Source organism: Carassius auratus, unplaced genomic scaffold, assembly GCF_003368295.1.
Source record: "Carassius auratus strain Wakin unplaced genomic scaffold, ASM336829v1 scaf_tig00037424, whole genome shotgun sequence".
NCBI classification, from domain to species: Eukaryota; Metazoa; Chordata; class Actinopteri; order Cypriniformes; family Cyprinidae; genus Carassius; species Carassius auratus.
In genome coordinates, this window is record NW_020526377.1 from 1 (window position 1) to 12,901 (window position 12,901).

General features: G+C 38.0%; 1 pseudogene; it reads right to left on the bottom strand.

Annotated features, from left to right (window-relative positions):
- Window positions 1–4,543: 4,543 nt before the first annotated feature.
- LOC113083120 (receptor-type tyrosine-protein phosphatase mu-like) overlaps window positions 4,544–12,901 on the bottom strand; it is a 55,368-nt pseudogene continuing 47,010 nt past the window's right edge.

The window sequence follows — 12,901 nt, forward strand, 5'->3', positions numbered from 1 at the left end:
AAAAAATACAAAAATAAAAGCTTATTGAAATTTTGTAGATTTAAAACTTTATATTTTAAAATTATATTTAACAAGCATTTGAAACAAATAAAATTATTATATAACATTTAGAAATTCATTTTAAAATGAGAAGTTGTATTTGCTAACATTAGTTAATGCACTAACCAGAACAATGATTAATTTATTAATACTCTCATACTCATTATTGTGAAATGACTCAATTAAAACCCTACAAAGAGATATTTTAGAGAAATAAGAATTTCCTGACATCTTTATTGCTCCTTGATATTTGCGTGTTTATTCCGTGACCGCTGTGACCTGTAACACGCTCTAAATCTCAGCGTGTGATGTTCCTGCTGAGAGACACAGAGAGGACACGAGAGTTTGATCTGAAGCAGGACTCCAGGAGCTTTCCTCTAATAAACCTGCTTTACCTGACCTTACCACCAGACTACAGAGAGCACACACACACCACACACAACACAACACAGACACACACACACACAACCCACACACACACCACAGGTGCACACACACACGCACCACCACACACACCACACACACACACACACACACACACACACACGCGCGCGCGCCACACACACACAAGGTGCACACACACACACACAACACGCACAGGTGCACACACACATACACACACACAACACACGCACACACACACGCACACACACACACACACGCACACACACACGCGCGCACACAACACAGGTGCACACACACACACAGACACACCAGCACACACACACACACAGGTGCACACACACACACACACACACACACACACACAACAACAAAAACACAGGTGCACACACACACACACACACACACACACACCACAGACACACACACACACACACACACAACAGCACACACACACACACACACACAAAGGTGCACACGCACACACACATACACACACTCACAGGTGCACACACACACACACACGCACACACACACACACACACACACACACAGACACACACACACACACACACGCACAAAGGTGCACACGCACACACACATACACACACACACACACACACAAAGGTGCACACGCACACACACATACACACACACACAGACACAGACACACACACACACACTCACACAGGTGCGCACACACACACACACACACACACACACACACACAGACACAGACACACACACACACGCACAGGTGCACACACACACACACACACACACTCACACAGGTGCGCACACACACACACACACACACACACACACACACACACACAGACACTCACACAGGTGCACACACACACACACACACACACTCACACACACACCACACAGACACTCACACAGGTGCACAGACACACACACACACGCACGCACAGGTGCACACACACACACACACACACACACCAGGTGCACACACACACAAAACACAGACAGCAGACACACACTCACACATACACACACACAGGTGGCAGCAACGGCACACACACATACACACACTCCAGACACAGACAAAACACAGGCGCACACACACACACACACCAGACACACACACACACAGCCACACACACACACCAAGTTATATATAATACAGTTTTTAACATGATTATTCCTTAAACCCATATTTATGGTTTTTTATTTTTCACATTTTAACTATTGAAGATCCATTGTTTTTAATCATGCGCCATGGTTCATTAAAATAAATAATAAATGTAAAAAAAACTATTTTAAACAATACAATGATTTAATATAATAAAATAATACATTGAGGATTCATAAATGATTATTGAGTTAATTAATAATAAATATTAATCAATAATAGAGATTGTTATATCATTAATAATATTATTATGAACACTAATTTATTATTAATATTTATTCTGAAACCTGTGGTCAGGGGTTACATGACTACATCTGTTTCCTTAAAATGAATAAATATGTTTTTATTAATTAATAAGAGCCGCTTGTGTTTCGTTTTCTCTTCCTCCAGCTGTTCAGCTGCTTTTGTAAAACACAACACAGTTCACACATCGAACAGGAATTAATATTATGATAAAGGTGTTTGCAAATGTGTTCTTTTGAGATGTGTGTGATATTCTGAACGCAGTGCTTCGTTTAACAAGAGATGAGAGGCATTTTACATTCTGTGTGCAGTTTCTTGCATTTGTGTGTAAAGTTTTGAAAAAAGAGGCAAAGACTTGAAATATTTGTAACTGTAAAACTGTAACGCACCCTCACAGATTCCTGCAGAAAACATGACTCTAAAGCTGCTAATAAGCGTCTGAAAACAGCAGGCCACAGTCTGACCTCGCCAAAGCGTCCAGCGCTTGTTGAGAGACACTGAAGGAGACAAATAATCTGGACGCTCTGAAAGGAAATAATTGGAGGAGGAGAAGCGTGTGAAGCGCTGAAGGTCAGTGCTGTTCTTCTGCTTCAGAGGGGAGAACACAAACTACTGTCTGTAATTGCTGGCGATCTGTTAATTAGCAATTAAAGAACAGCAGCATGCGACGGGAAGAACAACAAGCCCAGAACACAGCGCACTCGACCCCGAGAAGATCACAGAAGATCTGAAGTTATTCACTCCAATCTGAAATCTCAAGAGTTTCAGTGAACTATCTTTATATCATTATTATTATATCTACTTACACAAACGTGTGTGTGTGTGTGTGTGTGTGTGTGTGTGTACATATATCTCATAACATTAAATGCAAATAATATAAAAATAATTAACTGAAACACCTTGAATAAACATCCTAAGACTTACGATTAAAATAGCAGATTTATTTAGATGTTGAGTTTTTATATCATTTATTTTATATATAAATAACCTATTTTTGATTTGGGTTTTTCAACATATTTCTTTTTATAAATATTTTTTATAATATTTATATTTTTCTTAGCATTAATATATTTTATATAGTGTATGTTGTTTTATATATATTGCAATCAATTGTAATGAAATTAAATATATTTAAAAAATGTGCTGTTATTTTTAATCACAAGAGTCTTAAGTCAATATATACACACACACACACACACACACACACACACACACACACACCACACACACGTGTATGTATGTATGTATATTCCTTATTTATGTACATAATAAATTATATAAATATATAAATTTGTTGTTATTATAATTGCAAGACTCTTAAGTGCATCAGAGTGAGATAAAGTTCAATTTAAAGAGTGCGTAGCAATAAATAATAATAAAAATGGAGTCTGTTTCGTTGTAAAGGGCAGCGTTTAAATTATTCTCGGCCTAATGGCTGCTAATTAACTGCTTGAGTTTCTCTCATATAACGACTGTTTTCTCCTTCAGAGACGATCACAGCTACTGAAATAGACGTGTGATGAGTTCAGGGTAATAGTTCCTCTTGTTCACTAAAGTAGAGAGAGTGTGTGTGTGTTCCTCCACTGCTGCTGTACTGAGGGACGTCTGTCATCTCTGAGTCTGAGTCTGTGTGTGTGGGGTGTGTGGAGTGTGTGGGGTGTGTGGAGTGTGTGGGGTGTGTGGAGTGTGTGGGGTGTGTGGGGTGTGTGGGGTGTGTGGAGTGTGTGTGGAGTGTGTGGGGTGTGTGGCGTGTGTGGGGTGTGTGGGATGTGTGGGGTGTGTGGGGTGTGGGGTGTGTGGGGTGTGGGGTGTGTGGGGTGTGTGGGGTGTGTGGGGTGTGGAGTGTGTGGGGTGTGTGGTGTGTGGGGTGTGTGGGGTGTGTGGGGTGTGTGGGGTGTGGGGTGTGTGGGGTGTGTGGGGTGTGTGGAGTGTGTGGGGTGTGTGGGGTGTGTGGGGTGTGGGGTGTGTGGGGTGTGTGGAGTGTGTGGAGTGTGTGGAGTGTGTGGGGTGTGTGGGGTGTGTGGGGTGTGGGGTGTGTGGGGTGTGTGGAGTGTGTGGAGTGTGTGGGGTGTGGGGTGTGTGGGGTGTGTGGAGTGTGGGGTGTGTGGGGTGTGTGGAGTGTGTGGAGTGTGTGGGGTGTGTGGAGTGTGAGGAGTGTGTGGGGTGTGTGGAGTGTGAGGAGTGTGTGGGGTGTGTGGGGTGTGTGGGGTGTGTGGAGTGTGTGGGGTGTGTGGATTGTGGGGTGTGTGGAGTGTGTGGGGTGTGTGGGGTGTGGGGTGTGTGGAGTGTGAGGGGTGTGTGGGGTGTGTGGGGTGTGTGGAGTGTGGGGTGTGTGGAGTGTGTGGGGTGTGTGGAGTGTGTGGAGTGTGTGGGGTGTGTGGAGTGTGTGGAGTGTGTGGGGTGTGTGGAGTGTGTGGAGTGTGTGGAGTGTGTGGAGTGTGTGGGGTGTGTGGGGTGTGTGGAGTGTGTGGGGTGTGTGGGGTGTGTGGGGTGTGTGGGGTGTGTGGAGTGTGTGGGGTGTGTGGGGTGTGTGGAGTGTGTGGAGTGTGTGGAGTGTGTGGGGTGTGTGGGGTGTGTGGAGTGTGTGGAGTGTGTGGGGTGTGTGGGGTGTGTGGGGTGTGTGGGGTGTGTGGAGTGTGTGGGGTGTGTGGAGTGTGTGGAGTGTGTGGGGTGTGTGGAGTGTGTGGGGTGTGTGGAGTGTGGAGTGTGTGGAGTGTGTGGGGTGTGTGGAGTGTGTGCTCACCCCGTTGGCCGTGCTGACGGCCTGATAGTAGACGCTGTAGCTCTTGTGCGGCAGCAGAGGAAGGTTCCAGAAGCCGTCGTAGGTTCGGTTGTCTCCGACGGTGAAGGGCAGCGGCGTCTGGATGCGAGCGGCTGGGAACTCTGCGGTGAAGTAGTACTGTGAGTTCAGCACGGACGCGTTCTGGAAGTGGATGGGGATCGGGTAACAGCGCAGGATCTCAGCGGCTCTCCCGGGAACGACGCGGACGCTCCTCTTCTACCACCACCTGATACACACTGCACACACACACACACACACACACACACACACAGGGATGTCAACTGATTGCAATTTTTTATCTGATTAATCACACCTTTTTTGCGATTAATCACGATTAATTGCACAATTTATGTAATGAAGCATGGACCAGTTATCTTGTTTCTATTGTTTATTTTGTCATCTTTTGCTATATCCAGCAAAGTAAACCAATTGATTAAAGCCTGGTTCCCAAAAATCTGTATTTTCTGCAAGCTTTTTTCAAGAATTTAGAATGTCTTTCCAAAATAGGATACTTGCACGCATTATTATAACGGACTCACACATGTTTACTGTATGTTCAGCACGACACCGTGTTTTCCTTGATTGCAGTCTTCCTGCATCCAAACTCTACTCCAGACACCGGGGCAGAGTTTCTTCCTCTGAACACATCTAATTACCTGGCTAGAGCCGGCGGCCCGAGGCTCGTTTACAGAGCTGACGGACTGATCCATCTATAGAGGATCTCAACAGCATCAAATAAAACGCATCGCACTATTCTCAGATATTAAAAACACTGAACTCTGACACGCAGCGCTGCATTTCTGCTCGAGCCCAGAGAACAAGAGCCACACAGCAGTGAAATCACAGAGCTTTCCTCTGCACTTCTCCTGCGGATGAAGAGAGACAGAGTCTAAGTGAGGATATGATGAAGCTGAAACTATGAGCAGTATTACAGCTGCACTTCCTGTGAATCAGATGATGAACACTACACACACTTCCTGTTCACTACAGTCAGACCAGTCACCCAACTATCATTCACTCCATCCATCCATCCATCCATCTATCATCCCAGCATCCCTCAATCCATCCATCTATCCATCTTCTATCCACCCATCCATCCATCGATCCATCTTTTATTCATCCATCCACCCATATATCTATCCATCTTCTATCCATCATCCATCTATCCATCTTTTATCCATCTAGCATCCTTCCATCCATCCATCCATCCATCCATCTTCTATTCATCCATCCACCCATATATCTATCCATCTTCTATTCATCCATCCATCCATCTATCCATATTCTATCCATCCATCCATCTATCCATCTTCTATTCATCTATCCATCCATCCATCTATCCATATTCTATCCATCCATCCATCTATCCATCTTCTATTCATCCATCCATCCATCTATCCATCTAACATCCCTCCATCGATCCATCTTCTATCCGTCCATCTAACATCCCTCCATCGATCCATCTTCTATCCGTCCATCCATCCCTCCATCGATCCATCTTCTATCCGTCCATCCATCCATCCATCCATCTTCTATTCATCCATCCATCTATCCATATTCTATCCATCCATCCATCTATTCATCTTCTATTCATCCATCCATCTATCCATATTCTATCCATCCATCCATCCATCTTCTATTCATCCATCCATCTATCTTCTATCCATATAACATTCCTCCATCGATCCATCTTCTACCCATCCATCCAACATCCCAGCATCCCTTCATCCATCCATTTTCTATCCATTCATCCATCTAGCATCCCTTCATTTATTCATACATCCATCTACCTATCTAGCATCCCCATCTATCTATCAATCTTCCATCCATCCATCCATTCATCTATACATCCATCCACCATCTATCAGTCTTTTCATCTATCATCCATCCATCCACTTTTCCATCTACCTTCTATCCATCATCCATTTATCTTTTCATCTTCTATCCATCCATCATATATCCATCCATCTTTCATCCCTCCATTTATCTACCCATCTTCTATCCATTCTATCCATCCATTATCCATCTATTCATTCACCATCTCTCTTCATCCATCTATATATTTTTCCATTATCCTTCTATCCATCATCCATGTTTTATCTAGCATCCCTCCATCTATTCATCTTTTATCCATCTCTAAATCTGCCCATCCATCCATCATCCATCCACCCTCCATCGAACATCCCTCTATCAATCCAATCTATCCATCATCTATCTATCCGTACACCATCTAATCATCCCCCCATCTTCTGTCCAGCATCCCTCCATCTCTCTGTCTGTATTAGTTCAGTCTTTGATCAGAAGCTCATTTCTCCGTGTTCTGTTCATCAGAGCAGCAGCTCGATCTCTTCTGAGCGACCCCGCAATTAAAACCTGTGATTGGTGCAATTAGCCGAACATTACCCCGGACTCACTGATAATTGAATTAAGAGGGCTTTAGGTTAATCAGACACGGATGAATTATTTCACAAAGGTTAATAGAATCAATAACTTTAGTTCTGGAATCATTTAGTCATTCGCTAATCGCCTACATGATGTTCAGCTGTAAATCCGGCGAAAGAAGAAGAAGGTCAAACTCCTACACTGAGAAGAAACCAGAATAAACCTGTTTCTGGGGGAGATATTCTCTTTTAATGAAATTATCTGGGAAAAAAAAGAAAAAGATTCTAATATGATAATTATATATATATATATCTAAATCAAATAATATAAAATAAATATCTAAAATAAATAAATTAAATTCAAATAAAATATATACAGTTTATATGCATGTTAACAATAAAATATTAATTATAAATAAATTAATACAAAATAACAAATGTCGTTTTTCTCCCGTGTTGAAGTAATGTTTCTAAGTTTAAGGTGTTACTACACAACTACAGACACTGTTGGGATCAGACGCATCAAATATTAATAACGGAGCGAGAGGCGAGTGATGGGATGTTTAATGAGGAGCAGAACAAAGAGCAGATCTGGAGCGTCAGCAGAGAATAACTCAGCTGCTAAAGAGCAGAACAAGGCTTTTCTGAAGATTTACTGCCGACTTAAAGGCCAGCCATTACTTTACTGATATGACACTGACCGCTGTGATCTCCAGACCTTCAGCTGAACCGCAGACACACACACACACACACACACACACACACACACACAGCCGTACAATCATCATCATCTTCATCATCATCAGAACTAGGCTTTATTTTTCAGAAACAAGCTGTGAATGTGACTCAAACACTTTCTGCAGATTTATTCCTAGCAATCGGTGTATGTATGTGTCTCTCATTAACACATATTATGAATATGAATATTATGCTTATGAATATTCACATAGAGTCCCAAAGTCTGACATCACCAGCAGAATGTGTCTATTCAGCACTGTTCTATTCATAATCACAAGTGTATATGGCTTTTTACAATGATACGATGTAATATTTCTTCTAACATGGACATGTTATATTAATATATTTTACTACATATATTTTAATAATAAAATAGTAATATAAAAATAGTTTTTCAGCTCTAAAGGATATTTAATTTAAATAAAGAATAAATAAACAAACAAACAAATAAAAGTAGTAGTTCTAACTTTTCTAAATTCTAGCACAAATTTGATCAAAGAAATCACCAAATAACCAAATAAATAAACTCTGTACAATTTACTTCACATGGTTTTAGACATTTTTAGTGTAATATATAAAAAAATGTGTTTTGTAGCTTTAATTGACATAAAAAATTAACTAACAAACTAAATAAAAACATAAAAATAAATAAATAAATAGGTTTTAGTGATTATTATTCATAACCTTTCACAATTCTAAAACTGTGTTTTTCCAGCTTTAATTAAAATGAATAAATATTGAATTAAACATGTTTTAGTGCTTTATATGCATATTCCCTATTCTTCAGTGTCACACCAGTAATAATGACTGCTGTTTGTAGTTAGTATTAGAGTAAGCGGCTTTGTTTCCAGACGTGTTGTTTTTCTCAAATGCACGAAATCTTCCTCTGGTTCCAGCTGCTGCATTCTTGGCCTCCAGGATCAGAGACCTTACAAACTCATCCTTTAATTAACGAGGAGGAAGCTGAAGCCATGGCAACCGGAAGCTGCTGGAGCGCTATGTGAGCGCAGCTCGTTAGAAACAAGTAATCAGTGCACGGACAACACAACCTGCATCCACAACACACACACAGAGAGAGAGAGAGAGAGAAATACATCTCCGTCTGAGTGTGATGTATGTGTGAAGTTAAGGCCGAGCGCTGGATGTATTGATCAGACTCGTGTGTCCAGCAGATTTAACAGCATCTCTAAAGATCCCTGATTTACTCCCTCTTTCATAAACCTGCCAGATTTACACCTGCTGAGGATCAGAGCAAAGACAGACATTCACTTTCAGGAACACGTACAGGCAGAGAATCAGAGGACGAGAAAAAAATAAAATAAAATCAGAACAAACATAAAAAATACAAATAAAATAAATGTTTTCCTATTATGTACAGTACTATGGTAAAAAGTACTCATTGGAAAATTGGTATGAACATAACGTCACACAAATTTTCCATTTATTTTAAATTTTATATTTATTGGATTTTTTTTTTTTCAAATAATAAGATATTTAAAAAATAAAGAAAAAAATCTATATTTTTTGCATTAAATTTTTTTTTATTAAAAAAGTACTATGCACACATTTTTCATTGAGATAATACTTACATAAAATAAATAATTTTTTTTACATTATAAAAGTAATGAGAATTTGGGGTAACGTGATTTTTTTATACATATAAAGTTTTATTTTTTTTAAAGTACTCATTGGTCAGTTGGTGTGAACAAGGTCACACACGTTTTATTAAAATTATGCTTTAAAAAAATACAGGGTTAGAGAAATGAAAATTTAGGGTAAATGTGATTTAAAAATGTATTATAAAAAAGCACATTTAAAAAAAATATATATATATTGATTTTTTTTTTGCATTACAGTAAAATAATTTGAGGTAAAATATTATTTTTTATAAATAATTATTTTATGTAAAAAAAATCTAATTTACATTTTATTAAATGTAAAAATACAGAAAAAAAAATATATACATATATATATACACAATATATAAAAATATATATATAAAAAATAATAATAATAAAATACTGGTTCTAAAACTAGGCCTCATTTTCTTTCTTTTTGAGGTGAATATGATCTGAAGTTGAGAATCACCTAAAAAGTCATAAATTCTATAAAGACAAAATGCTGTTATGATTTCAAGAGAAGCTAATAAAAATCAACTTTGGAATAAAATATCCTAAAGTGACAGAAAAGATCATAAAAGGAGGATCAGGGGCTGTAAAACCATCCTGCTGTTCTTTAAGAGGAACCGGGGAAATCAAAAGAGGATAAAGATTTCTTAGCATGTAATCCACGCAATAATAAAAGCTGCTTTCTGTCATCATCAGCGATGCGCAGAGATACGCAGAGACTCTCCTGAGACACGGCTCTGACCCAAGCCTCCAGAAGAAACAACAGCAGAAGAAGAAGAGAGCAGCTGCCCCGAGGGACGGGAGCGAGAACAATCCCATCGTCTCCAGAAATAGAGGAGAGCCGGAGGAGCGTTCCTCATGGAAACCTGTGGGGGCGACGGCCGAAACAAGCAGCGTTCACACTGATCCCCTTACACTATTGTGCCAGACTTCAGAAGACATCTCAACACACGCTCGCATTCAGTTCAGTCCTACGCACTCGCATTCATGACCGCGTCACACATCTGCCGTTTAATCTCACCTCGTGTTTTCATGTTTACACGCAGAAGATATAAAGGCAAAGCTGCTGTGACCAATTCCTGCCAAAACAGACACCATGATACTCACGAAGCCACGCACATCTTCAGTCGAAGTAATGCATAGAATAAAACATCTTATATGTGCGTGACAATATATATATACTGCATAACTTAAATTAAATTAAATGTAAAAAAGCATTTAGGGTAAAATGCTAATATTTTATAAATTAAATTAAATTAAATTAAAAGCATTTAGGGTAAAATGCTAATATTATATTAAATGTCTACACATTTTCTATATAATCAATAATAAATTAAATTAAAAATAATATATATATATATATATATATATATATATATATATATATATTGCATTACCGTAGTGATAATTTAAGGTAAAATGTGATTTTTTATAATTTTTTTGTTTTGTTTTATTTACTACTTAGATTATAGTCACAATCATTTCCATTTCCAAACTAAAATACTATAAAATTTTATTAAATTAAAAAGTAATCTAATACTAAATAATAATAATAATCTAAATTAATTGTAATTGTAGTAATTGCAGTAATAGGAAAAAATAAATATAATTAAATTAGACACTATTTTTGCATTACAGTAAATTTTTTAAAGTAAAACTTTATACAATTTATTTAAAATTTTATTGAAAAGTAAATCAAAATAAAATTCATGTGAAATAAAAATAATAATAATAGTAGTAATAATTGTAATTACAGTAATGGGAAAACAGCAACACACACAAACATACATATATGCATACACACACATCAAAAGCTGATAGTGATGAAAATCACACTGAATTAAGATGTGTGTTTTTCAGTCACACACGCTTGTATTGAACGCTCTCTCGAAGCGATCGAATCACATTTATGATGAGGAGGAAACATCTGCTGTTTAACCTGACATTTACACGCATCGGATATAAAGACACCTCGGCTCAAACCAGCTGTGACCAATTTCTGCCAGAATAGAGCAGGAATGTGAAAGCGTTTAAAAACACATTTCTATTTTCACCCAGCTGTGCCACTTTGTTCTGCGCTTTCCTAATTTCCCCCCGGCTTCACCTGAACACCGTCTCAGTCTCAGGATCTCTGTCGGAAACATACAGCCGCTGTGCTTCGCTCTCAATAACGTCACACTGATTCTCAGACGCTGAGATACTCATTACACAACACATTCTTATTTCAAATTATACTTTTATTTATTTACTTATGCATGCACGCATACACGCATGCAAGTAAGTAATGAAAATTTGGGGTAAAATGCAATTTTTTACACATTTTTTAAATTTGTTGATTTTTTAGTACATTTAAAAGTTAAATGATACAAAAATTAATAATAAAAGCGTTATAGTAAAGATTATTTATTTATTAAGTAATGGATATTTGGGGTAAAATGCAATTTTAAAAAAATATTTAGTATTTCAGTCCATTTTAAAATTAAATTACACAAAAATAATAAAAAAATAATAAAAGTAAAACCATTAAAGTAAAGATAATTTATTTATGCATGCATGCAACTAATGGAAATTTGCCTTTAAAATGCAATTTAAAACCAAAATATTTTAGTATTTTAGTACATTTTTTAATTAAATGATAAAAAACTAAAAAAGCATTACAGTAAAGATTATTTATTTATGCATGCAAGTAATGGAAATTTGTGGTTAAATGTTATTTTTTTATATTTAATTTTTCAGTATATTTTACAATGAAATGATACAAAACTAAATAAAAGAAAAGAAAAACAGTAAAGATTATTTATTTATTTATGCATTAAAGTATTTCATAAAATATTATTATAACAAAAAAAAAACATTCTGAGGAAGAACAAGACTTTTTTTGCACTGAAGATATTCATGTAATTATTAATTAAACAATTTCTTTGTTGAATTTCTAACGAAAATAATCATATTGTGATACTGATTTTGGACCAGCATTATTTTATTATTTGAAATACATTTTATATTTGTAGTTATCATTGTATTTTTTATTTATACATTTTTATTTAGCTCTGAGTTATTGTTGATTGATGCTAAAGCGTGAAGCGGCAGATATTCAGCGCCGGACTGAAGCACCCAAAGCCAAATCTCCTTCTTAATGTGTGAAATCACGCTCCCCGCCGCTAAACAAAACCCACCCTTACCCCGTAATTAAGGAGACGTGTGTTTCATTAAGACCTGCCGGAGCGCATTAAGATGATCGGCTGTTTTCTCTCCTGAAGCTGAATCATGCATGAAGAAGAAGTGAAGAAGAGAAAGTGTTTCCGGACCGAAGACGACTCGTGAGACGCTTCTAACGCATCTTTTGTCGCCCGTCTGTCCTCCTCCATTAAAACGCCCTCGGACAACAACATCGTCTGAATATTTCACCCTGAAGTCAGAAGTGCAAAAACAGACGCGTGGTTTATTCATGCTTCCATCATTCATTCATCGAGCTTCCTGCTGGAAATAAAGCAAGGGATGAAGACTGTGACTCTAAAGTTACATGAAC